The 24,177-nt window shown below is 46.4% G+C and overlaps 1 protein-coding gene and 1 pseudogene across 1 annotated transcript in view; one reads left to right on the top strand and one right to left on the bottom strand.

The window, feature by feature from the left end:
* The window catches only part of LOC118885142, a 584,965-nt pseudogene that overhangs the window by 261,737 nt on the left and 299,051 nt on the right, over positions 1 to 24,177 (bottom strand).
* LOC118885106 (zinc finger protein 836-like) overlaps positions 1 to 24,177 on the top strand; it is a 271,742-nt gene that overhangs the window by 16,088 nt on the left and 231,477 nt on the right. The gene's annotated exons all lie outside the window — the stretch shown is intronic.

Genomic DNA, 24,177 nt, shown 5'->3' with positions numbered 1-24,177 from the left:
GTCATTCAGCCTGGCTGAATGAGGAACAGAAAGGAAAAACTGTTTTGTAGGGTGTCAGCATGAATACCCCATTCTACCCAGGGAGCATTTCATACTTCTCATTCTAGTTTGTAATATAGAGGCAAGTTCAGCTCTTCTTTCCTTGAACTGCTTAAATTGATTCTTTCTTTTTTTAAAGAACCAATTTTATTTATTTATTTTTGGTTGTGTTGGGTCTTTGTTGCTGTGCATCGGCTTTCTCTAGTTGCGTCGAGTGGGAGGTACTCTAAGTTGCGGTGCACAGGCCTCTCATCACGACGGCTTCTCTTGTGGAGCATGGGCTCTAGGCGCATAGGTTCAGTAGTTGTGGCACGTGGGCTCAGTAGTTGTGGCTCGTGGGCTGTAGAGCGCAGGCTCAGTAGTTGTGGTGCACAGGCTTAGTTGCTCTGTGGCATGTGGGATCTTCCCAGACCAGGGATCGAACCTGTGTCCCCTGCATTGGCAGGTGGATTCTTAACCACTGTGCCACCAGGGAAGTCCCCTAAATTGATTCTAATTGCAGGAAATGTTCCCAGATGGAACTAGCCCCTCACAACAACCACTTGGGTAGAAGGGGTGTAATCTGGAGGGCAGAGAGGGAGCAGAGATGGGGGAAGAAAGAGGCAGAAATACTTAGAGATGTAGGGCAATCAAGAAGGCTGGAGAGAAAGAGGAACAAGGGGGAACAGGTTGCAGAGTGGGGCAGGCCAGGTGTGAGGGAAGAAATGGAGAGGAGGGCAGGAATGGCAAGAGAGCAGAGGGGAAGAGAATGAGAGACAAAAAGAGTTAAAATAGGGAGAAAGATAAACGGAATGAAGTGGAAACACAGAAGTGCAGGTAGAGGGGAGAAACTAGATCCAGATGGGTAGTGAGTTCTTTGGATGTGGATGATTAATTTGGGATGTATGTTTTGGGGCTAGAATATAGTAAATTTAAAATTTGCTCAAATTATACAGATGAGGAGAATTGCAAAACTCCTGTCTACAAGGCTTTTGCATTTTGTAAATATTTGTATATTTAATGTGCCTGAGGTGATTCCAGTCTGGATGCATCACTGAGCATCGTGACTCTGAGTCCTCCCGTTCCTGAGGGTGAGATCTAGGCTGAGGCTGAGGGGCTCTGCTCTGCGTGGGGATGGATCAGGGCTGGTCTGTGACTTGAAGGGGATTGCTGGGTACAGCTGAATAAATAAATTTATAAATATAAATTTATATAAATAAATATTTATATAAATAAAATTATTTTTAAATACTGAGTTGTTTAATTTCCACAATTTGGGAATTTTCTGTTTTCCTTCTGCTGTTTTAGTTTTATTTCACTGTGATTGGAGAACATACTTTTTATGATCTCAATCTCTTAACATTGTTAAGATCTGTTTTTTGGCCTAACATGTGGTCTGTCATGGAGAATGTTCCATGTGTGTTTCAGGAGCATGTTTTTGCTGCTCTTGGGTGGAGTGATCTGTATGTGTCTGTTATGTCTACTTGGTCTATAGTGTTGTTTAAGTCCTCTGTTTCCTTATTGATCTTCTCTTTGGTTCCATCCATGAGTAAACCTGGGCCATTGAAGTCTCCCATGCTGTTTCTGTCTTCATTGCTGTTAACGTTTGCTTCCTTTTCCTTGGAGATCTAATGTTATATGTGTATATATTTTTTCTAATATCTTTTTGTTAAATTGACCCTTTTATCATTATATAACGTTCCTTGTGTTCATTTTTTTCTGATATTATGTAGTCACCACTGCTCTCTTTTTAGGATGGACTGTCTTTTCCATCCTTTTGCTTTTCGCCTTTCCATGTCCTTCGATTTGTGAATGTTCAGCTTTTAACTCTCTCACAGGCTGTTTCTGTGTCTCTCGCTCTCTGTTTTCCTCCTGTTACTTCCTCTAGTGGTCCCTGCGCAGGCACCCTGTACCGTGGTGAACGGCAGGAGCCCTGGCCAGCCCCCTTCCTTCCACTGTAACTCCAGAGGGAATTCATCGAGGGTTTCCTTCTCGTCATGATGTTTGGTTAAAATGTATTTTTTTAATAACAATATGTCTTTCCAATATACTTTTTTCATGATTTTTAATTCTCCAAGTTCATAACTTTATTATTGTGGTAATATTTTTCATAATCTGTGAAAATAGTGTATAATACTATTAACTTTTCTCATTGTGAATCTATGTTTTATTATTAGAAAAAACAGAGAAACGCTTTGGCTGTTTTTAATGCCTATGTATGTACATTTTAATGGATAAAATTGTATTTATATTTTTGAATATAGTTATTGAGATTGGAGTGAAAATATTTTGTTTTTTTCATGATTGTACCATTTTTCTTTTTTTAGGCTATTATAGAATCATGTTGACAAACTAAATTCAGTACAGTTGATACATTTTCATTGTCTGAAAGATGCTGAAATACGTGTGAATAAAACGATGGTTAATAAAATTGAAAATCTGTCAAGAAACAATTCCTCTCATTTCAGTCTTTTAGTGTGGACATGTGTGTGCATAAGTTCATGGATGTGCAAGTCAACCATGTAATATATCTTTTTTTTAAATTAATTTATGGCTGTGTTGGGTCTTCATTGCTGTGCACGGGCTTTCTCTAGTTGCGGCGAGCAGGGGCTACTCTTCGTTGCAGTGCATGGGCTTCTCATTGCAGTGGCTTCTCTTGTTGTGGAGCACGGGGTCTAGGCGCATGGGCTTCAGTAGTTGTGGCTTGTGGGCTGTAGAGCACAGGCTCAGTAGTTGTGGCACAGGGGCTTAGCTGCTCCGTGGCATGTGGGATCTTCCCAGACCAGGATTCGAACCTGTGTCCCCTGCATTGGCTGGCGGATTCTTAAGCACTTCACCACCTGGGAAGACCCTAAACCATGTTATATACCTTTCATAGTCTAATTTATATCTTTGAATTTATATCTTCGAATTTATATCTTTATTTAAATCCTCTGTGTCTCCCAGAGTCTGCTAATACCTGAGATGGGTGGATATAGGACTCTAAACACCCTAAGGTGTTTAGGACCCTAAGGTCCTAAAATCACAACTTAGTCTGCCTGTGTCAGGAGTGTTGGTTGTCACAGCAGAGGTTTGGGTGGAGCCAGGAGCAGTGTAGCCTGTACCGGGGGATCAGGGAGCAAGGAGGGTGGAAGCGCAGCCCAGCCAGGAAGGTATGGGGGGATGGGGGATGACGTGGGGACAGAGGAAGGGGTGACACCTGGCGGGGTCTGAGGGGCCGTGGCTGTCACAGCTCAGGGCAGGGGTGCTCCTGAACATCTACGCGGCACCCACGGCACAGCCGAGGTCGAGAGGCTCTGGTGTGAAGAGTCCCCAGCCTGTCTCAAGTACCGCTGAGTTCACAGCAGGGTCCAGCACTCCACTGTGGGTTCATTTTCAGTGCCCTTAACAAGGCCGGATCCAGCACTTGCTGAGCTTGAGTGAGTCAGTTAGGCAGAATTGACCTTGGAATCAGAGTGAGGTAAAATTAGCCTAGTGACTCCTCACCAGGGTAGATTCTATGGATGCCCTTGAGTTTAGGTGGTGCCCTTCCAATAGCCTCACTGGTGGCATTTTTAGTAGGAGGAGGTGGCAAAACCCCTCTTAGAAGACCATGCTTATTTCTGGTGGTTTTGGTTTCTGAAACAGTTAATACTCTTCAGTGCCACTTTGAAACAGCATCCTTTCAAAGTAGTGCTGTGGGGGGCATGCCCTCTTCGGCACACACTCAGCCTGCTGTCTTTGGAATCACCCCCTCTTCCCGCCCGCCCGCCCGCTTCCTGTCTCTGCACTGTTGATGACGGTCAGCCTGAGCCGAGCCCTCCCGTCTCCATGGAGCCCCTTGTGACCGGGTCGGTTCCGGGTTCCGGGCTCCCGGGAGACAGTGGCGGAGGCGGAGCTATTGCGCCATTTCTTCTCGAGACAGCGGTGATGGTGGTGGTGTGATAGTGGGACAGTGGTGATAGTGGTCACGTTACCAAAACGCAAGTCCCTGTGCCTGACGCACAGTGAGGCCGAACAATACCAAAACGTTGCGGTTTGGAACAGAGAAAGGTTTGGTGCAGGGCCATGCAAGGAGATGGGTGGCTCATGCCTTAAAAACCCCAAACTCCCTGAAAGCTTCCAGCAAAGCCCTCTTACAGGAACAGTGAGGGGGGTGTGGTTAGCTGTTGCAGGCTTCTTGGTGGCAGACCCTTTGTACCTGAGGTCAGGTCATGGGCAGGTAAAGATGTTCCTGGAAACCTCCACCAAACAAATGTTACTCTCTGTCCTGACAAGAAAGGGGAAGGTGCCAAGGCACACCTTTCACCCTCCGAGGTCCAGGCCTGGCAAAGAGAAGGGGGTCCCTGCAGGGGGGCCAGTTACCCTGCCCCAGAGCATTCATCCAGAACCAGGTTTGGGTCCTGCCGCCAGTGCCCAGGCCTGGCGGAAGATGATGATCTCAGTTGGCAGCTCCCTCAGGGCCAGATCCCCAGACCCTGTCCAGCTGTGACTGCTGAGAGAGCCAGGCACCCAGGACCCAACTGGCCCTCCGGCTCCTCTGGCCGCCCAACAGCAGGGGGCCAGGTCCCGCAGACAGTGGCCTATGCAGACTGCCGCTGCCATTAGGTCGCAGAGGCGGGGATGGGGCAGAGGGTCACTGCTGCCTCAGGGCCCGGGCAGTGGGCAGCCTTGGCGAGGGCTCTGGAGCCCTGCAAGACACACCCCCAGCCTGTTCCCTTGGCCTCCCAGCTCCCCTGCCGGCCCAACGAGAAGCGGAGGGGAGAAGGCCGGGATCCCTCTCTTACTTCACTCTCCGCCTGACCACCACCACTCTGCGGACATTTGGCTGAATGGGTCCACTAAATGTCACTCACTGACAGTTGGTCGCTTGAGGGAGGGGCTCACAGTGGCGCCGACCAATGGCTGAATGGGAGCTCTAAGGCAACTCTAACCGTCCCTTCAGTGGTCTCCTGGTAACCGTTGCCTGGTAACGGGGCTGGGGGGCACAGCGTGCGCCAGGGGCCCTGTGCTAAGGGCTGCGCACTGCTGGGCTGTATTACAGTGTGATCACCTCCAGGTCTCCACCTGCACTGCTCTGCGTTTCCATTTCATTCTGTTTATCGGTCTCCCTATTGCTTTCTATGTCTCTGTCTTTCTGTTCCCCTCTCTTCTCCTGCTGTTTCTCCCCTCCTATTTTCTCACTCCTGTCCTGCCCCACTCTGCGACTTGTGTCCCCTATTGATGCTCTTTCTCCCCGACCTTTCTGATGACCCTACATCTCTATGTATTTCTGCCTCTTTCTTCCCCCATCTCTGCTCCCTCTCTGCCCTCTGGTTACACCCCTTCTGTCCCTGTTATTCTCCCTGCCCACTCTCCAGCGCCCACTGGTGGCTGTGCTTCCTTCCTGCTCTCTCTCTCTGCTCTAGTAGTCAGTATTTTTCCTCTCCTTCTCTCCGAGCACCATGATGCTCTGAAGGCCATGGTTCCACCTTTTATCCTCTCCCGGACTCTCTGTGTGAAACGTCTCACCATTGTTACCACTCTCCTACCACTGATCCAGAGCCCCTCTGCCTTTGTTGCTCTCCAATCCCTGGAGATCCGGCTTTTTAATTTACTTCTCTATTTTATTCACCTGCTACCTTCCAGGCTTAATCACTTTCACTTTACTATTTACAAGTCCCTCTATGTTCCCATTGGTTCTCCCTCATTCTTTATCCTCCTTAGTTTTTCTATTTCTTTCAGTCGCTCTCTGTGTCTGCTTCTCCTGATCCCCCTCGTCCCTGTATTTACGAGGATGGCGACTGAATAAGACGCCCGCATACTGGAAGAGACCGTTTGGAACTCAGAACCGAAGAACACTGTGTGTCACAAGGCTGGCCCAGGTCACCTCCCCCTACACGGGGTCAGAGGAAGGGCTGACCAGGAAGGGGAGGCCTGCGGAGCAGAAAGACCGGTCTAAGACGCGAGGACAGAGGGGCTGGGAGGGAGAGGGGTGGGCTCTCCAGAATCCCAGGACCGGGGAGAGGACGCGGCCTCCCCTGGAGCGGGGGACCGGCGCTGCCCTCCAGGGGCCTAGGGGGCGAGGCTGGGGGGCGCGCATCCACCTCGCGGGAGAGGACGTTACGTGGGGGCGGGCGGAGGTAGTAAAGGGTTTCAAGAAGGAAAATGTAGCGAAAGGCGGTTTGTATGTGGACCGGAAGCGGAAAAGGCAAGGGCTTCGGTACTGGCCTCAGAGAAATTTAAAACCCAAAGGGAAACGGTCCGCGATCCGTAATACTGACGTCTGGATTTACATGAGGAGGAGGAGCGGGAGTGCGAATTAAAAGACCACAGTGACTTCAGAACCCTGAGGATGGAGTAAACGGACCGCGAAGCACAGATTGAAACTAGAAAAGAGAAACTTACACTCTGCAGTGTGACCTTCGTTGCATTTCATTTCCGGGTCCGTAGAGAAGTGCGCATGCGCTTGGTAAAGAGACGGGGCGCCCGGGGCGGGGCCTGGGCGGAGAGCTAGCGACGGGGTTGCGGGGCGGTGAGGGGAACCCGGGTCTGGGAAGGGAACGCGGGGGGTGGGGCGGGGGCGGGGGCGGGGAAGGGGGCGGGCCCGGAAGGTGCTTCTCCGTGCTTGACGGGTTTATTTTAAGTTGCAGTCTGTAACAGTTTTAAGGTAAAGCTTACGTTTGTGGGGGCCAGTTATGTCGGAGACCAAGATGTATTCTCTAAACAAGTTGAAAACGGTTTAAATAGAAGCTATTTTTGCCAACAGGTTGCTCTCATGTCCTGTTAATGAGGCCAAAGATATTAAGGTTTCTGGAAATGCGGGCCTCCCAGAGTGGTTGACATGCGGCAGTGGTTGGCTCCAGGAAGATTTTGTGAAATTAGAATTAATTTAAGCAGTTTAAGGAAACAAGAACTGAACTCGTCTCTGTATTACACACTAGAAGGAGAAATACAGAACTCTCCCTGCGTTGAATGGGCTATTTCATACTGACACCCTGCAGAATAGCTTCTCCGTTTCTATTCCCCTTTCACACCAGAGGCCAAATTCAACAATCTGCTCAGTTCCGGAGACTCAGGGACAACACCTGGGGTCTGAGACTATAGGGACTAAAGCAAGTGATAATTTAGGTCACTAACCATTGGCTTAAAAAGAGCAAAACGTTTTTAAAAATTGTTATGTATTGACACTTCCCTGGTGGTCCAGTGGTTGAGACTTTGCACTCCCAATTCAGGGGCCATGGGTTCGATCCCTCGTCAGGGAACTAAGATCCCCACATGCCGCAAAGTGTGGCCTAAAGAAAGAAAGAAAGAATTGTTATAAATTGTATTGCCCTTTCTTTTTGCTAACGTGTTTTAATTATTTGCCGTTTTAGCCTAAATTTTTTTTTTTTTTTGGCCGCACCAGGCCAAAAAAAAAGTTTAATTTTTTTAAATTAGCATCCATCGTTTCATATAGATAAAGTAAAAGGAGGAAGGGCAATAAGAGAAAACATTTTTTTTCTTTTGGTGAGAACTGCCTTATTTCATAAAATGCTTATCCAATTCCACACTTGTGCTGAATTACCTTCAAATATCTTTGAGAAAAACTTGTTTACATCATAATATATTTAAGTCAATAACTAAATATAATGCAATTTCAAATTCCCTTTATGTTCATTATGAGAGTAATTAGAAATTTACCTTTGATTTTTAAACTGTAATGTATATTAGCTCTTTATGTTCTACTGCTGAAAGTTCTGTCAAGGGTGGATAACAGAGCCTGTAAAATATATAGTATTCAGAAGACATTGGTATTTATTTTCATCTAAGGAATAATTAACTTTGCCATATTTCTAAGGGCATTGAGTGGGGAGGTCCATATTCTCTTTAATATGAACCCTAAAGAAAGTAAAACTAGATTATCAACTATGCAATAACTTCATTTCTGCCCTCAATATTTCTATGGCAATATGTGTCATTAAACATTTACTACAGGGGCTTCCCTGGTGGCGCAGTGGTTAAGAATCCGCCTGCCAATGCAGCGGACATGGGTTCGAGCGCTGATCCGCGAAGATCCCACACGCCACAGAACAACTAAGCTCCTGTGCCACAACTACTGAGCTCACGCACCTAGAGCCCGGTGCTCCACAAGAGAAGCCGCACCGCGACGAAGAGTAGCCCCCGCTCTCCGCAACTAGAGAAATGTCCATGCGCAGCAATGAAGACCCAACGCAGCCAAAAATAAAAAAATAAATAATAAAAACATTGACTAGAAATTATGTTTTCCTACATCCCTCAGGTGAAAGATTTTGTCCATAGAGAAATGGCAATCAATTGTTTACAATTGATGTTTACATAGGGCTATTAGCATATTTAAAATGTTTTCAGACAAAATGAGCAGAACGTCCTGGTGTAACACAACATGCAAACAACATCACATTTTTTAAAGATGCAGTGACTGGAATAAATTTTAGGATGTCTATTGGATAGATAATTCTGTATTATGCAACATTTGAAATTAGCCGTGTTGGCAAAAAAGACGTTTCAGTGTGGACTTCCATGATTCCGGTCAAGGATGAGTCAATGGTGGAACATTTCATTAAACACAGAACAATAGAGAAGCTGATTATCAGGCAAAGTAATGGATCCATTTTTTTAATGAGGAATTCTGTTGCTTACATAATTATCAAGGCAGCCAAATTAGCATATTTACAAGAAAAAAAGGAAATTTCCTAAATCACAGGAAGATTTTGACACAGGTCTCCCTATGATATCATTATGAAACTGATACAAATTATTAAGGATTCAAAAATGTGAAAAACACAAGGATATAGTATGACGTGTCCTTAAAAATGAAAGAATATACATTTCTTTTTTTTTCTTTTTTAAAATTTATTTATTTTATTTATTTTTGGCTGCACTGGATTTTCGTTGCTGTGTGCAGGCTTTCTCTAGTTGCAGTGAGCAGGGGCTACACTTTTTTTGCAGTGCGTGGGCTTCTCACTGCAGTGGCTTCTCTTGTTGCGGAGCACGGGCTCGAGGCGTGTGGGCTTCAGTAGTTGTGGCACACGGGCTCAGTAGTTGTGGCTCCTGGGCTCTAGAGTGCAGGCTCAGTAGTGTGGCTTGCGGGTTCTAGAGCGCAGGCTCAGTAGCTGTGGCTCACGGGCTTAGTTGCTCCACGGCATGTGGGATCTTCCCGGACCAGGGCTCAAACCCGTGTCCCCTGCATTGGCAGGTGGATTCTTAACCCCTGCGCCACCAGGGAAGCCCAAGAATATACATTTCTGAGTCCGGGTGGAAGGACCGAAATATTTACCACTCTCAAACTTAGATAAGGATAAATTTTACCAGAAAGGATTATTACCAGGAATTCCTTGGCCATCTAGTTGTTTGGACTACACGCTTCCACTGCAGGGAGCAGGGTTTGATCTTTAGTCCAGGAAATAAGATCCCACAAGGCGTGCTGCACGGCCAAAAAAAAAAGATTCTTACCATAGAGAGAATGTTGCAACCACAAAATTTGTAAAGCCTCAAAAGTCAGACCAAAAAAGAGCTTTTCTTTTATACCCAGGGGTAAACAAGGTAGGAAAACTCCCATATGGAGGAGTGGATGAGCATGTGGCAGGAGCCTCAGTTTCTCAGATGATGTTTTATGCTGAAGTCAGTTACTCTTGGGTGCAGATATTCTGGCAGCAAGGTTGCTCTGAATTACAAAGCTCAAAAGTGGTCCAGGGGGCTTCCCTGGTGGCGCAGTGGTTGAGAATCTGCCTGCTAATGCAGGGGACACGGGTTCGAGCCCTGGTCTGGGAAGATCCCACATGCCACGGAGCAGCTGGGCCCGTGAGCCACAACTACTGAGCCTGCGCGTCTGGAGCCTGTGCCCCGCAACGGGAGGGGCCGCGATAGTGAAAGGCCCGCGCACTGCGATGAAGAGCGGTCCCCGCACCGCGATGAAGAGTGGCCCCCACTTGCCGTAACTGGAGAAAGCCCTCGCACGAACCGAAGACCCAACACAGCCAAAAATAAATAAATAAATAAATAAAGTAAAAAAAAAAAAAAAAAAAAAAAAAAAGTGGTCCAAAAATTAAGGCATTTGGGAGAGGAGAAAAGCTTAAAAATTTTTTGATTAAATCATCTTAACAAGCATTGTGTCCACTTATCTAAGGACCAACAAATCAGTAATCGTAGATAAGGCAATGGATGGGAATTTGGAGGATTCCTTTCTTGCTGTTTCCAAAGTAAACAAGGGGGCTATCATACGTCTTACTGAAATTAAGGAGGAAGTGTAGTTCTTAGCTCATAAGCTGTTACTGTCCACAGAAAAGGAGTTCTTTTACCTTTGCTATTTTCCAGAGTTCCAGGATTGAAGTAAAGTCTAACATTGTCACCACATAATGTGACATCAAGCAAAATTCAAAAAATAACAAATACACATGTTACATTTGGATAATGGAATATTAGAAAATTTAAACTAATAATGATAATAACAAACATACCCAAGAACCTCAGCGTTTATACCTTTGAATGGCATTGAAGGACCCTGCATGCTCCTTGTGCCTGTGTTGTGTCTATTCCTGTCACATGCAAGAGGAATTAAGTCTCTTAGTTTTAATTTGTATTTGTCCTTACAACACACACATAGAAAAGGCAGCAAGTGTGACCTTAAAGTTGGCCAAAAGACAATTTCAGTTGATTGAAAAAAGTAGATGCCCCTAGGCTTAATTTCATTCATATTTATGAAATAGCAAGTCACCTCCTGATTGTAACAGATCAACAAATTAAATATAAAGAACCAAAGACTTAATATGTGTTTAAAAAGATTTTTTTTTTACACTGATGTTATAAAGCAATGCTTTTGACTTAAACTGTCAGATTCCCCTTGACCTACACTCCCTGGACCAGAGTTGGTCTCTGCCTCCTGGGTTTTAGGGGAATAGAAATGGAAATGATGTTCTTATACCTTTAGTATGAAGACGCTGAGTCAGCACGAGCAGAGTTTTTGCATTTCACCTTTCAATTTCCGTTCCCTACAAAGACAACTTAACTGAATGAGCCTGTTCTGGGTGTAGTCAGCACCCACATTGACCCTCCACCTAGAACCCTAGACACCCTACATCCCATGGCTCAGTTGCAGTCATCTCACCTCCAGTGTACCTGTCTCCACCCACTCATGCCCCGGTGTCTTTCTTAGTCTATCATGTCTTTGCAGTGAATCATAAATCTTTACTTCTTGCCCTCTGCTTTCTTTTTTTTTTTGGAACCCGTGCCGCAGTGGAAGCCTGGAGTCTTAACCACTGGACCACCAGGGAAGTCCCCCAAATTTTTCATTTGAACAGTTCTTGTTTCAAGTTAAGAAGGAAAACAAACAAACAAAACAAAACAAAACCGTGTTCAATATGTGGCCCAAAACGATATCTGTATTTTCCTTGATTGTTTCAAACATTACTTTGAAATAAGCAGGTAGGAGCCGTACTCCTCAGGACACCACAGAGACTCCAAGAGGTCCAGAAGGCAATGATCCAGTTCAGTTAGGCAGAAGGAAGCCCCCAGGTGCAGAGCAGAGGGAAGCCCGGTGCTGCCCCCAGAACCTTCCTTTTTCCTGACCAAACCTCCATATCAGCCCTGAATTCACCCCTACTCGTTCCCTGCTCCCCTGCCACTGTCCTGTCCTCCCTCCTCACTGCATGTTGCTTCAGGATCAGAAACACTCCCAGGTTTCTGCAGACCCGAAAACGATCTATTTATATTTTTTAATCACAGAGCCTAATCAGTAACTGCCTACAGGCTTACCCCTCTGCCCCAGCTAGTGATTGTTTTACTCTTTAGATGGGAACAGCTCCACTATGATAGTTTCCTTGGTAACCCATGAACCAAGCTTAGGTCAATTCCCCCACCAACTGGTAACCTACCTCTTCCCCTCCAATAGTGAAGACTGCTGCCCTGTTCTGCCTGCCTGCTTTCTGCTATACAGGGCGGGGTGTCATTTCAGGACCTTGCTTCGGACCTGTAAGATCCCCTATCCAATAGAATCACTGATGTGTCTGTGACTGTCTCCGGGCTCTTTCTTAGGTCTTGAGGTTGTGCAATTACAAGGCTTGCAGGCCTTCGGGATGCAGCCCAACAGGCCTCCTGGGTGAATGGGGAATAGAAACTGAAATGCTGTTACTGTTTCTGAATAGAAACAGAAATGCATGTCAGTATGAAACTATCCATTCTACTCAGGGAGAGTTTTGCATTTCACATTCTCATTTGTAATCCCTATACAAACAACTCTGTTTTTTGTTTTCTTAAACCAACTAAATTAATTCTCTTTTTTAAAAATTGGAAGTATATTTGATTTACAATGTTACATTAGTTTCAGGTATATAGCACAATGATTCAGTTATCTATATATATATTCTTTTTGAGATTCTTTTCCCTTATAGTTTATTACAAAATACTGAGAATAGTTCACCATGCTATACGGTGGGTGCTTGTTGGTTTTCTATTTTATATTAATTGTAATTGCAGGAAATGTTCCTGGGTCCAATCTCTGCCACGTCAGGCTCTCACCAAGATCCCAGTTTCTAGATCACTTAATTGCTTCAGCCTCACCAGCAGGACTTGCCTGTAACCTGCTGGCAATAATAGGTTTTGACATAAACCATGTTCAACTTGTCCTGAATGAAACATCTCAGTTTCTGGGAATTCCCTGGTGGTTCAGTGGTTAATACTCCATGCTTTCATTGCTGAGGTCCTGGGTTCGCTCCTGGTTTGATCCCTGGTTGGGGAACTAAGATCCCAGAAGCCACGTGTGCAGCAGAAAAAAACAAAAAAATCTCAGTTTCTGACAGAAGTGTCCCACATGATGTAAGCTTTTACCTTAAAACTATTAGAGACAGTGTTAATGTTACAGGGAAAATCTTGGCAGATGTGTAGACAACAGACACAACCAAGCCAAAGCAAGCAAGAAGGAATGATTTGGTTTTTTATTTTTTTTGGCCACGCCGCATGGTTTGCAGGAGCTTAGTTCCCTGAGTGGGGATCCATCCTGGGCCCCCAGCAGTGAAAGCCTGGAATCCCAACCACTGGACCACCATGGAATTCACAGGAAGGACTTATTACTTACAGCAAGCAAGGAGAACACTGGGATCTTTTCCAAAGCAGTGTCTCCCCAACACCGAAAGTGGGAAACCTTTTTTTGGGTAGGGGGCTGTGCCGCGCAGCATATGGGATTTTTTTTTAAAATTTATTTAATTTATTTACTTATTTTTGGCTGCATTGGGTCTTCACTGCTGCACGTGGGCTTTCTCTAGTTGCAGTGAGCAGGGGCTACTCTTCGTTGTGGTACACGGTCTTCTCATTGCTGTGACTTCTCTTGGCTCTAGGTGCGCGGGCTTCAGTAGTTGTGGCTCGCAGGCTCTAGAGCACAGGCTCAGTAGTTGTGGCACACGGGCTTAGTTGCTCCGCGGCATGTGGGATCTCCCCGGACCAGGGCTCGAACCCGTGTCCCCTACATTGGCAGGCAGATTCTTAACCACTGCGCCACCAGGTAAGTCCCATACGGGATCTTTGTTCCCCAGCCAGGGATCAAATCCTTGACCCCGCAGTGTAAGCGTGTTGTCTCAACCAACTGACCGCCAGAGAGGTCAAAGGGCAAGTTTTAAGCTAAGGGTACATGCATATCCATGAAGGGGCTTGGGCTTTGAACAGCGTCCAAGCTTTAGCTGATTGGTCAAGAGGGTCAGAAAAGGTCAACATCAACATCCCTTAGGTTCCAGTTGACCTGGTGGTTGAGTGCTTCAGGCTAATCTTTACTACTGAAACAGAACTGGGAGTCTTTACAACTGATATGTTATCTTTGCTATTGTTACTTCTCTTGCCTGATAGCGGACTACTTTCCTGCGTTCCTTTATTCCCTTAAGATCTTTAATTCCTGAGACCTGTTCAAGGGCAAGCATCGTGGCCAGGCTTAGATCACGAAATGGCTAAGGCAAAAATGGTTTCTTATATATCAAGAAATCTATGCCTGGTTCTCTTTCTACTGGGACCCCCTACCCTGTCTGGTTACATTACCAGACCAGGTTCCTTTGTCCAATACTCAGCAAGATGTGAAGGTTTGCAGCAGAGAAAGCTTTATTCATGAGGCAGCCAAGCTACGTGATGGGAGAAGAAACATCAAATCTGCCTCCCTGACTGCAAGACCCTCTGGTATTTAAGGATAAAGAAAGAAGGTGGCCTGGGACACGGGAAAAGTGGTTGGAGATAAGAAAAATGTGAGGTAATCCTTGTTCTGCACCAGCTCAGCTTAGCTACAGGTTTCTGCATGGAACTCATGTTCAGAAAATGGCTCTTAGCTTGTTCAGAAGGTGGAGTTTTTGGCCCTCTGATGTCAAAATGTCACAGAGCAGACACTCACAGATGCGCAGGTGGAGGGCCAGTGGTTCTAACTAGTTGTAACCAGCTCGGCATCAAACTGGACACAGCTGATTCCAAGTTTCTAAAAAACAACTTGGACAAACATCTTTAGCTAAATGACACTTGCAGGATGTGCAAGCTTTCCTACAAATAACTAAAGTGGGCTTGATCCTCAAAAGCAGGTTACAGTTTATTATTTAGCAAGTTAAATAGATCTAACTGGTGACTACCTTTGGTTTCAACAGTAAATCAAAATAAGCAGGAGGCAAAGCGGCTACACAGAGTTCAAAAGACACACGTTTCTAAATCCCTAAGAGTAGCTTTACAGGCAAGGCTGGGGGTTGGGGAGGGGATGCAGAGGCCCCGCCTCCTGCCCCGCCCACTGGGGGGGGTCTCCCGCAGGCCTCGGCGCTCTCCTCGCCCCGCCTCCTCGCGTAAGCGCCTTTCGCAGTCCCCGCCCTCAGGCGGCTCCTTCTAAGCATTCTGCGCCTGCGCAGTGGTCTACGAGCCGGAAAGCGACGGGCTGAGCCCGGGTTACCGCGGAGAGCTGAAGTCACTCTTCGGTGCGTGATTTCTTTTTTCTAGTGTCCCGGCGCTTCGGGGTTCCCCCATACATCCTCACAGTGTGGGACTCACTACGGAATTTAAAATATTCGCCCCCGCCCTCCCATCCTAAGTAAATTCAAGGTGGGGGTCGTTTCACTTTGTAGTTGAAATCGCTCTGAGGCCGGTCCGTGCCCTTGGGTTTTACATCCACGCGGACGCCGCCTTTCGCGCCGTTTTCCTGCTTGAAACCTTTTACTACCTCCGTCCTTGCCATGTAAAGTCCTCATCCACGGGATGGATTCCCTCCACCCTAGCCTCGCCCCCTCGGCCCCTGGAGGGCAGCGCCGGCCGCCCCGCTCCCGGACAGGCCGCGTCCTCTCCCCGGTCCTGGGGTTCTGCAGAGCCCGCCCCTCTCCGGAGACCCCCTCCCTCCCTCCCAGCGCCTCTGTCCTCGCGTCTCGTCAGGCCGGTCCTTCTGCTTCTCTGGCCTCCCCTTCCTGGTCAGCCCTTCCCCTCACCCGGCGTCGATTGCGGGGGGGCGGGGTAACCTGTGCCAGAGGTGTGACACCCAGTGTTGTCGTTCCCCAATTTCACGCCTTTGGAAAATATGCACTTCCGTAGGGGGGCATCTCATTCAGTCGCCAGCCCAGTAAATACGTGGACGAGGGGATTAGGAGAAGCAGAGACAGAGAAGGACTGAGAAAGCGAAAATCTGAGGAGAAAGGAGTAAGGGAGAACGGATGAGAACGTAGACGACGGCTGAGCATCTTGCAAAAAGACAGTAAAAATAAATTTAGCCCTGAAAGTCCTAGTTTTTTTAATATAAATTATTTATTTTATTTATTTATTTTTGGCTGCATTGGGTCTTTGTTGCTGCACGCGGGCTTTCTCTAGTTGCAGCGAGCAGGGGCTACTCTTTTCTTTTTTTTCTTTTTCTGAACGAACTTTTTTTTTTTTTTTTTTTTAAATTTATTTTTGGTCGTGTTGGGTCTTCGTTTCTGTACGAGGGCTTTCTCCAGTTGCGGCAAGCGGGGACCACTCTTCATCGCGGTGCGCGGGCCTCTCACAATCGCGGCCCCTCCCGTTGCGGAGCACAGGCTCCAGACGCACAGGCTCAGTAGTTGTGGCTCATGGGCTTAGTTGCCCCGCGGCATGTAGGATCTTCCCGGACCAGGGCTCGAACCCGTGTCCCCTGCATTAGCAGGCGGTTTCTTAACCACTGCGCCACCAGGGAAGCCCATGAAAGACGTTGTTTTATAAAACAAAGAAGTAATTGAAAGAAGATCCGCAGGGATCGGAGAGCAACGTTGGGACGGGGGCGTGGCTCAGCTGTGGGAGGGAGGGTAACAATGGTGAGGCGCTTCACACAGAAAGTGGGGGCGGGGGGATAAAATATTTGGAAACCTGGCCTTCAGAGCAACATGGTGCTGGGAGAGAAAGAGGAAAACTAGTGATTGGAGGAGCAGAGGAAGAGAAAGAGCCGGAAGGAAGCACAGCCGCCTGCGGGTGCCTGAGTGGGGACGAAGGGAGCACAAGGACAGAAGAAGTGTGTCCCAGAAGTCAGATCTGGAGCCGAGATGGGGGAAGAAAGGGGCAGCAATAAATAGAGATTCAGGTTAATCAGGAAGGTTGAGGGGAAAAACCCATCAGAGGGGAAACAAGTTGCAGAGTAGTCACGAAATGGGTGAGTTTTGCAATACGAGGGCGGGAACAGCAGTAGAGTAGAGGGGTACAAAATAGAGAAAGAGAAAGAAATAGGGAGGTAAGTGAATGGAATGGAATGGAAACACACTAGTTAGGTAGTGGGGGAAACTGGATCCAGATGGATGGTGAGTTTAAAACAAATTTAAATGAAGATTGCAAAACTGTCTATAAGATTTGGGCATTTAGTAATTTATATCAGAAGATAAAATCTTTTTGCAATTCCTGTTTAGCCTGGGGGCAGTGACTTCAATCAGATAGTTCCCTTTTCCTGGCATCTGGTAGAGGTTGGAGGGAGACGAGAAGTAGAGCAAGAAAGGCGTGAGTGTCGCCACCTGGGGCCTCTTTAAAAGAACATTAAAAGTGTTTTTTTTCTGTGTGTGTGTTTGTGTGCTGGATTTACTTTTTCTTTCCTGTTTGTTTTCATTGAATTATTTAGGGCTTGAAATAAGTCTTATATTCAATTTCTACTTTCTTATAAATAATTATTAACTTCTGAAATAAGCTGTGGTGGCCTTCTATAATTAACTCATGTCATTGTTTTCTAAATATGATATGTTGTCAATTATTTAAAGCGTCGAGGCCAGAATTTTTATTTTTTTAATCTATTTTTTACATTTATTTATTTATTTATTTTTATTTTTGGCTGCCTCCAGTCTTAGTTGCGGCACGCAGGCTCTTGGTTTTGGCACGTGGGCTTCTCTCTAGTTCTGGCGCGAGGGCTCCAGAGCACGTTGGCTTAGTTGCCCCACGGCATGTGGGATCTTAGTTCCCCAACTAGGGATCGAACCCGAGTCCCCTGCATTAGCAGTCAGACTCTCAACCACTGGACCACCAGGGAAGTCCCAAGGCCAGAATTTTTAGATTAAAAATAATTCACAGGGAGTTCCCTGGTGGTCCAATGATTAGGACTCAGTGCTTTCACTGCTGTGGCCTGGGTTCAATACCTGGTCGGAGAACTAAGATCCTGCAAGCTGTGTCCAAAAAATAAAAAAAATAAAAAATAAAAAGTAATTCACAAATTAATTCCCGTTAAAGTTTTTTTGAGCTTTATTCGATACGTGTGAGCTTCCATCTGGTAAAAGTTCTTTGGTAACTAGTAAATAATTTTAGACTATATTGAGGAGTACTTGGCAAAGATGTCAATGATCTTTTATATTAACATTCAAATCCTAGTTTTAGCCTTATATTCTGTTTTCTTCCTTTTTCTTTGAACTGTTAAAATTGTGAGCTGTAAACGATATGAAGATGTTTCCCTCAGGTCTCTCTTGACTGTTCTTTTCAAGTGATGAAGGATGGGCTGTATTGACTTGGAATCTTCTTCCAACAGAAGAAGTTTGCACAGAGCTTATTTCTAGGCTGACCCCTTCATGTTTTCTGCTCCAGCAGCTATGCTTTTGCAATTCTGTATTTTAAAAATTATTTTATGTTTTATTATTTATTTATTTATTTATTGGCCATGCCTTGTGGCACGCGGGATCATAGTTCCCCAACCAGGGATCAAACCCGTGCCCCCTGCACTGGGAGCGTGGAGTCTTAACCACTGGACTGCCAGGGAAGTTCCTTAAAATTTTTATTTTTTAAAAATTTTATTGATGTACAGTTCATTTACAAAGTTGTAATTTCTGCTGTACAGCAAAGTGATTCAGTTATACATATATATATATTCTTTTTCATATTCTTTTCCATTATGGTTTACCACAGGATATTGAATATAGCTCCCTGTGCTATACAGTAGGACCTTGTTGTTTATCCATCCGATACATAATAGTTTGCCTCTGCTAGTCCGAAACTCCCAATCCATCCCTACCTCTACTCCTCCTCCCCCTTGGCAACCTCGAGTCTCTTCTCTATGTCGGTGAGTCTGTTTTCGTTCTGTAGATATGTTGATGCGTTTCTGTATGTTTAGATTATTTTACTGTGATTTTTCTGGAAAGGAATAATTAGCTGCTTGGTATCAGTGTGATCAGACCTTGAAAGAAGTTTCCTTTGCTCAGGAGCATGAATGATGGTCCTGGTGTTTTAAATGCAGCGGGCAATAAAGACCAGCTCTGCCCACTGACCCTTCAGGATCCCATTTCAGAAGTTAGATACACCTGATCTGTTCACTCAACTCAGACCTTCTCAGAAATCTGTCTCCTCTGGGCCTTACGGAGCCCACTTGTAACATGGGGATGACAGACTAGACCAGAAACTCTCAGTCCGAGCAACACTGACCCCGAATTGATTGGCCAAATTGGGTGTGTGTCTGTGTGTGGCTGTTCTTTTTGGAGAGAGTGTTGAGTTTTGTTTAGAATTGTATATGGGTTCCTGTCTTCCCAGAATGAAAAACAAAAGCACTAGAATGGAGACAAGAAAGTAGACTCAGAGTAGAAGTGACTTAGAACTATTTCTCTACATTACATGTATTTTTAAAAATTAATTAATTTATTTTTGGCCGCGTTGGGTCTTCGTTGCTGTGCGCGGGCTTTCTCTAGTTGTGGCAAGCGGGGGCTACTCTTCGTTGTGGTGTGCGGGCTTCTCATCGCGGTGGCTTCTCTTGTTGCGGAGCATGTGCTCTAGGTGCGCGGGCTTCAGTAGTTGTGGCTTGCGGGCTCTAGAGCGCAGCTCAGTAGTTGTGGCGCATGGGCTTATTTGCTCCGCGGCATGTGGGATCTTCCCAGACCATGGCTCGCACCCGTGTCCCTTGCATTGGCAGGCGGATTGTTAACCACTGCACCACCAGGGAAGTCCCTACATTACATGTATGTTTGAAGAGAGTTTATGTCAGTCCTGGCACTCAGACCTCCACTGGCTCTTATTTGTCTTTAGGACAAAATCGAATCTCCTCACTGTGGCTACTCAGCCCTGTGTCATCCTCAGGGCCCTGCCAGTGTCTCCAGCCTCATCCTGGGAGCTGACCCTTTTCTCATGGTTCACTCTGCCCCGGGCACATTCACCTTTTCTCTCTTCCCCAAAAGCAACACCTTTTCTGTGTCAGATCTCAGTTCCTGTTCTTACCTTTGGCCTTTAAGTCACCGTGGCTCAGGCCCCTTGTCCTCCTTCAGGTCTAGGCTCAGAGAGGTCCCCCCATCCCTTCCTGACAATCTCTGTCATTTTCACCGGGTTTTATTGTCCCTTCCCCAATCATCCTCTTTAGAAATGCCCTTCTCCATTGGTTATTTGGAGTCTTTCCCATTTTTCCTTCATTCAGGGACTCACAGTGTTCCTCTTGCTTCCAGGGTGATGGCAGCATCTCACTGTGGGGATGTGTTTAGACGCTAGGACTGTGGGCTGGGCTGAGTAATCCCCAGTGGAGACCAAGGGAACCTGGTAGGTGATGAGGATGGTGCTCATATTTATTCTGGACTTTTCAACTGTAATTGGTCCTTCCCCATGTGGCTACTTAGTTACTCAAAATAAGTCAGAAAGATGTAGGGAGTCCTAAAGAAGCCTTACAGAATTGGCGTCCTCATGCAGTGTCCTGAGGTGTCCTCACATTTAGTGTGCTGTGTCACGGCTCCGCTATGGCTCCCAGTGTTCCAGGCTGTGGACATCCAGGGACCAGTCGCCACCTTGGACGAGAGCTTTGCCTTCCAGCAGGTCATCTGCTCAGAATCAGGGATAGTGATTTCACTGTGCTAAGGGTGGGCAGAAGTCAACCCTAATGGGGCATAAAGGAGAACCCCCTCAAGGAGCTAGGGTATCTGGTATTTTTTAATTACCTGTGCATGGGGGGAACAGGAGACAAGAAATTTGGGGACCGCCTGTCTTTGCGTCTCCCTCGCTGAATTCAAATGTCCTTTGAAACTAGACTCCATAATGTGCCCAGTTTCTGGTCAGTTTTCCCAGGAGGGCCAACTTCTTGACCTCCATACTGAACGGCCAGTGTCCTTTCGGTGACAGCTTATGTTTATTCCTGTTGCGATGCCTTTGCTGAGAGGTCTTTTTGCTTTTCCCCCCGTTTCCTTGTGTTCACGTAGAAGAAGGATAGAGAATGAGGAAATTGGAGGGGCGCCTGTTGGGGACTGTAGGAGGGACCTGGCAGCCAGTGGGGGCATCAATACGAGCCCAATGAATGGTGTGTGCACCTGTACCTCGTGAGCTCGAGGGATGTGTTGAATTGTTGGTGGAGGGTGTCTCATTTCTGGCTGGAGCACCTGGAAGTGGGTTTATGGTTAGTTGTGGGGTGCCTTGCATGCTTTGAGGTGGCATAGTGCGTTATGTCATGTTCCCTGGGACATAGCTGCTGAGAATGTGGTTTCTGTGCATTGTTTTATTCGGGTATTTTATGGTCATACTTGAGGAGGAGTGAATTTAGGCTGAGAGAAACATTTTCCTCCAATGTGGTTAGAAGTGTGGACTGAGCTGAGCCCCACAGGAGGATGGGTGTAGGAGGATGGGTGCCTTGTCCTCAGGAGATGGAGCTGGAGTGTGCCCTACCGCATCCACTCCACAGGTGTCTTGTGTTGGTTCTTTTGGAAGGCCAAGGGTTAGTGTGCAATTTTTAGAGTAATACAGGGGAAATTTCTGAGATCATTTTGTGGGTTACTTTTGGTATTTTTTTTAAAATTATTATTATTATTTTTTTTAATTTTTAATTTTATTTAATTATTTATTTATGGCTGTGTTGGGTCTTCGTTTCTGTGCGAGGGCTTTCTCTAATTGCGGCAAGTGGGGGCCACTCTTCATCGCGGTGCGCAGGCCTCTCACTATCGCGGCCTCTCTTGTTGCGGAGCACAGGCTCCAGACGCGCAGGCTCAGTAATTGTGGCTCACGGGCCTATTTGCTCCGCGGCATGTGGGATCTTCCCAGACCAGGGCTCGAACCCGTGTGCCCTGCATTGGCAGGCAGATTCTCAACCACTGCGCCACCAGGGAAGCCCGGTATTTTTTTAGTACTTTGGATTGCAAATGAAGAAAGTTTTAGATGCACTATGAATGATACAAAAGAGCATTTTGAGCGTTTCCTTGGGAAATGTTGGGTTCTTACTGCAGCATGTGCATCATTGGAAACATCTTTCTTATATGTACTTTTGGAGATGACAGTGTTTGGTATGTGGTCACTGTGAATAAAAATATGGTGTTTTGCATCTAGTGATTCCTTGTGTGTCTTCATGTATATTTTTCCCTCAGGCATGGTTTATTAGAGTTTGGAATGTTTTCTGATATTTTATAGCAGGATTAGTGGATCATTATGCGTTTTATGGAGAATGTGTTGGACCCCATGAGAGTTTGTAAGTTCATTTGTGTGCAGAAGGGAAATTATGAGTACTAAGCTTCAAATGGCAGGTTGTTTTCTTTCTTTTTTTTTTAAAGTTCTACTGTTTTTTTTTTAAATAACTATTTATTTATTTTTGGCTGCTTTGGGTCTTCGTTGCTGCACACGGGCTTTCTCTAGTTGCGGCGAGCTGGGGCTACTGTTCGTCGCGGTGCGCGGGCTTCTCATTGCAGTGGCTTCTCTTGTTGCGGAGCATGGGCTCTAGGTGCACGGGCTTCAGTAGTTGTGGCATGAGGGCTCAGTATTTGTGGCTCATGGGCTCTAGAGCGCAGGCTCGGTAGTTGTGGCGCACGGGCTTAGTTGCTCAGTGGCATGTGGGGTCTTCCCGGACCAGGTCTCCAACCCATGTCCCCTGCATTGGCAGGCGGATTCTTAACCATTGCGCCACCAGGGAAGCCCGGCAGATGGTTTTCATTAGGGATATTCTGCTGGGTATTTGTCTGTGGACGGAACCTGAGAAGGGCCGTTAAGTTCGTTGATGTAGGGAAAGATTTTTCTGAGAATTTTTCCAAGAGGGCCAGGAATACCGCAATGATCTGCAGTCCATAGGATCATCCTTGGGAAGGTGCAGTTGCTACATTCTTGCTGCCAGACCAGTGCTGCTTCTTGTATTGTCTTCTCCCTACCTGTCTCAAACACACACACACACAGAGTACAGAGAATAGGGAACCCCTGTGCTTTGTTGGTGGGAATATAAATGCTATGGTCTTATGGAAAACAATGTGGCGGTTCCTAAGTAAACATAGAACAGGCAGACAGTGTATGACACCTTCCTCTGGTTAGTTATCCAGAGGAAACAAAATCATTCTAGTGAGGGAAACATTTGCCCTCCATTGACCATTACTGCATTATTCACAGCAGCCAAGATGTTGAAAGAACCAAATGTTTGTTGACAAGTGAATGGATGTAGAAAATTTATGTCATCCATAAATTATGACATTATTATGACAGGAAAAGACAGACATTTTTTGAGGAAAGTAGAAATATCAGACTTACAGAGCCGTAGAGTATAAAGGTTCTTACAAGGGTTTGGGTGGTGTGGTAACTGGGGAGATGTTGGTCAAAGGATACAACATTCAGTTGTAAATGTGTACAACATACACATCTCATGTACAGCATGCTGACTATAGTGAATCCACTGTGTTATTATATACTTGGAATTTCCAGAGAGTAACACTTAAGTGTTCTCAGCACACAGATACAGAGATTACTGTGAGTTGGTGGAATTGAAAGTTACTTTATTGTGATTATTATTGCACAGTGCTTACATCTGTAAAGTAACCACATTCGATGACTCATATGTACACCATTCTTAGTTATCAGTTATACCTCAATAAAGCTAGAAAAATAAAGAAAGTGGGAGGTGTGCTGGACTAGGCTATGGGGGGTGGTGCTCAACACAGGCTTCCCGTTAGATCATTGAGGCATTTTTCATATACACGTTTGGTACCCTTTGACCAGAGATTTCACTTAATATTGTCGGTGTGGGGTCCAACCTCAATAATATTTGAGGTGCCCCAGGTGATTCCAATCTGGATCCATCACTGAGCATCGTGACTCTGGGTCCCCCCGTTCCTGAGGGCCGAGATCTGGGCTGAGGCTGAGGGGCTCTGCTCTGCGTGAGGGTGGATCAGGGCTGGTCTGTGACCTGAAGGGGGTTGTCGGGTCCAGCTGAGGTGCCCGCTGCTGCTGTGTACGTGAGGGCCTCACCAGGAGGGGAGCCTGATCTGAAGGAAAGTGTGGGGAAACTCCCTTGTTGGTCTCTGTGTGGGAGTTTACTGTCCTGAGCCCCTCCTGGGACAGTGGGCAGCAGGGGACTGTCTGTTCCACATGCTGAGGTCTTCCCTGTGTGTGTGGTGGTGACTCAGTAAGGGGGTGTGTTGATTCCAAGCATTAAACAGCCTGTTTTCAACTCTCAGGATAGACCTCTAAAGAGTATTGCTGCCTGGATAGGAAGCCCGGAAGAGGAGGAAGAGGAAAGAAAAGGAGCCTGGAATGACTCTTTTTCAGGTAAAGACTTTTTCTCAGTTGATTGTTTTGTCTGTCCTTCCTGAAATGCCCTTCTTTGGACTCACTAATCTCTGACTCTGAAGTATCCTGCCTGACACCTGTACAGTCACAGTCACCCGGGTCCTTCCCTCAGGGCCTGTCATCTCCACTTAGATCCCATCTCCCCATGACCCAGTGACCTGGAACTTGTGAAGAGGCTCCACTGGGTGTAGTCCTGGGCAGGGCTTCACACCCATGGATTAGAGACGTGGTGTCAGTGCTACTGGGCAGCAGGGATTGCTTAGGGCCCCATCTGGATGCAGCGTC

Source organism: Balaenoptera musculus, chromosome 19 (assembly GCF_009873245.2).
Source record: "Balaenoptera musculus isolate JJ_BM4_2016_0621 chromosome 19, mBalMus1.pri.v3, whole genome shotgun sequence".
Lineage (NCBI taxonomy): Eukaryota > Metazoa > Chordata > Mammalia > Artiodactyla > Balaenopteridae > Balaenoptera > Balaenoptera musculus.
This window is presented reverse-complemented; position numbering and strand designations above follow the sequence as displayed.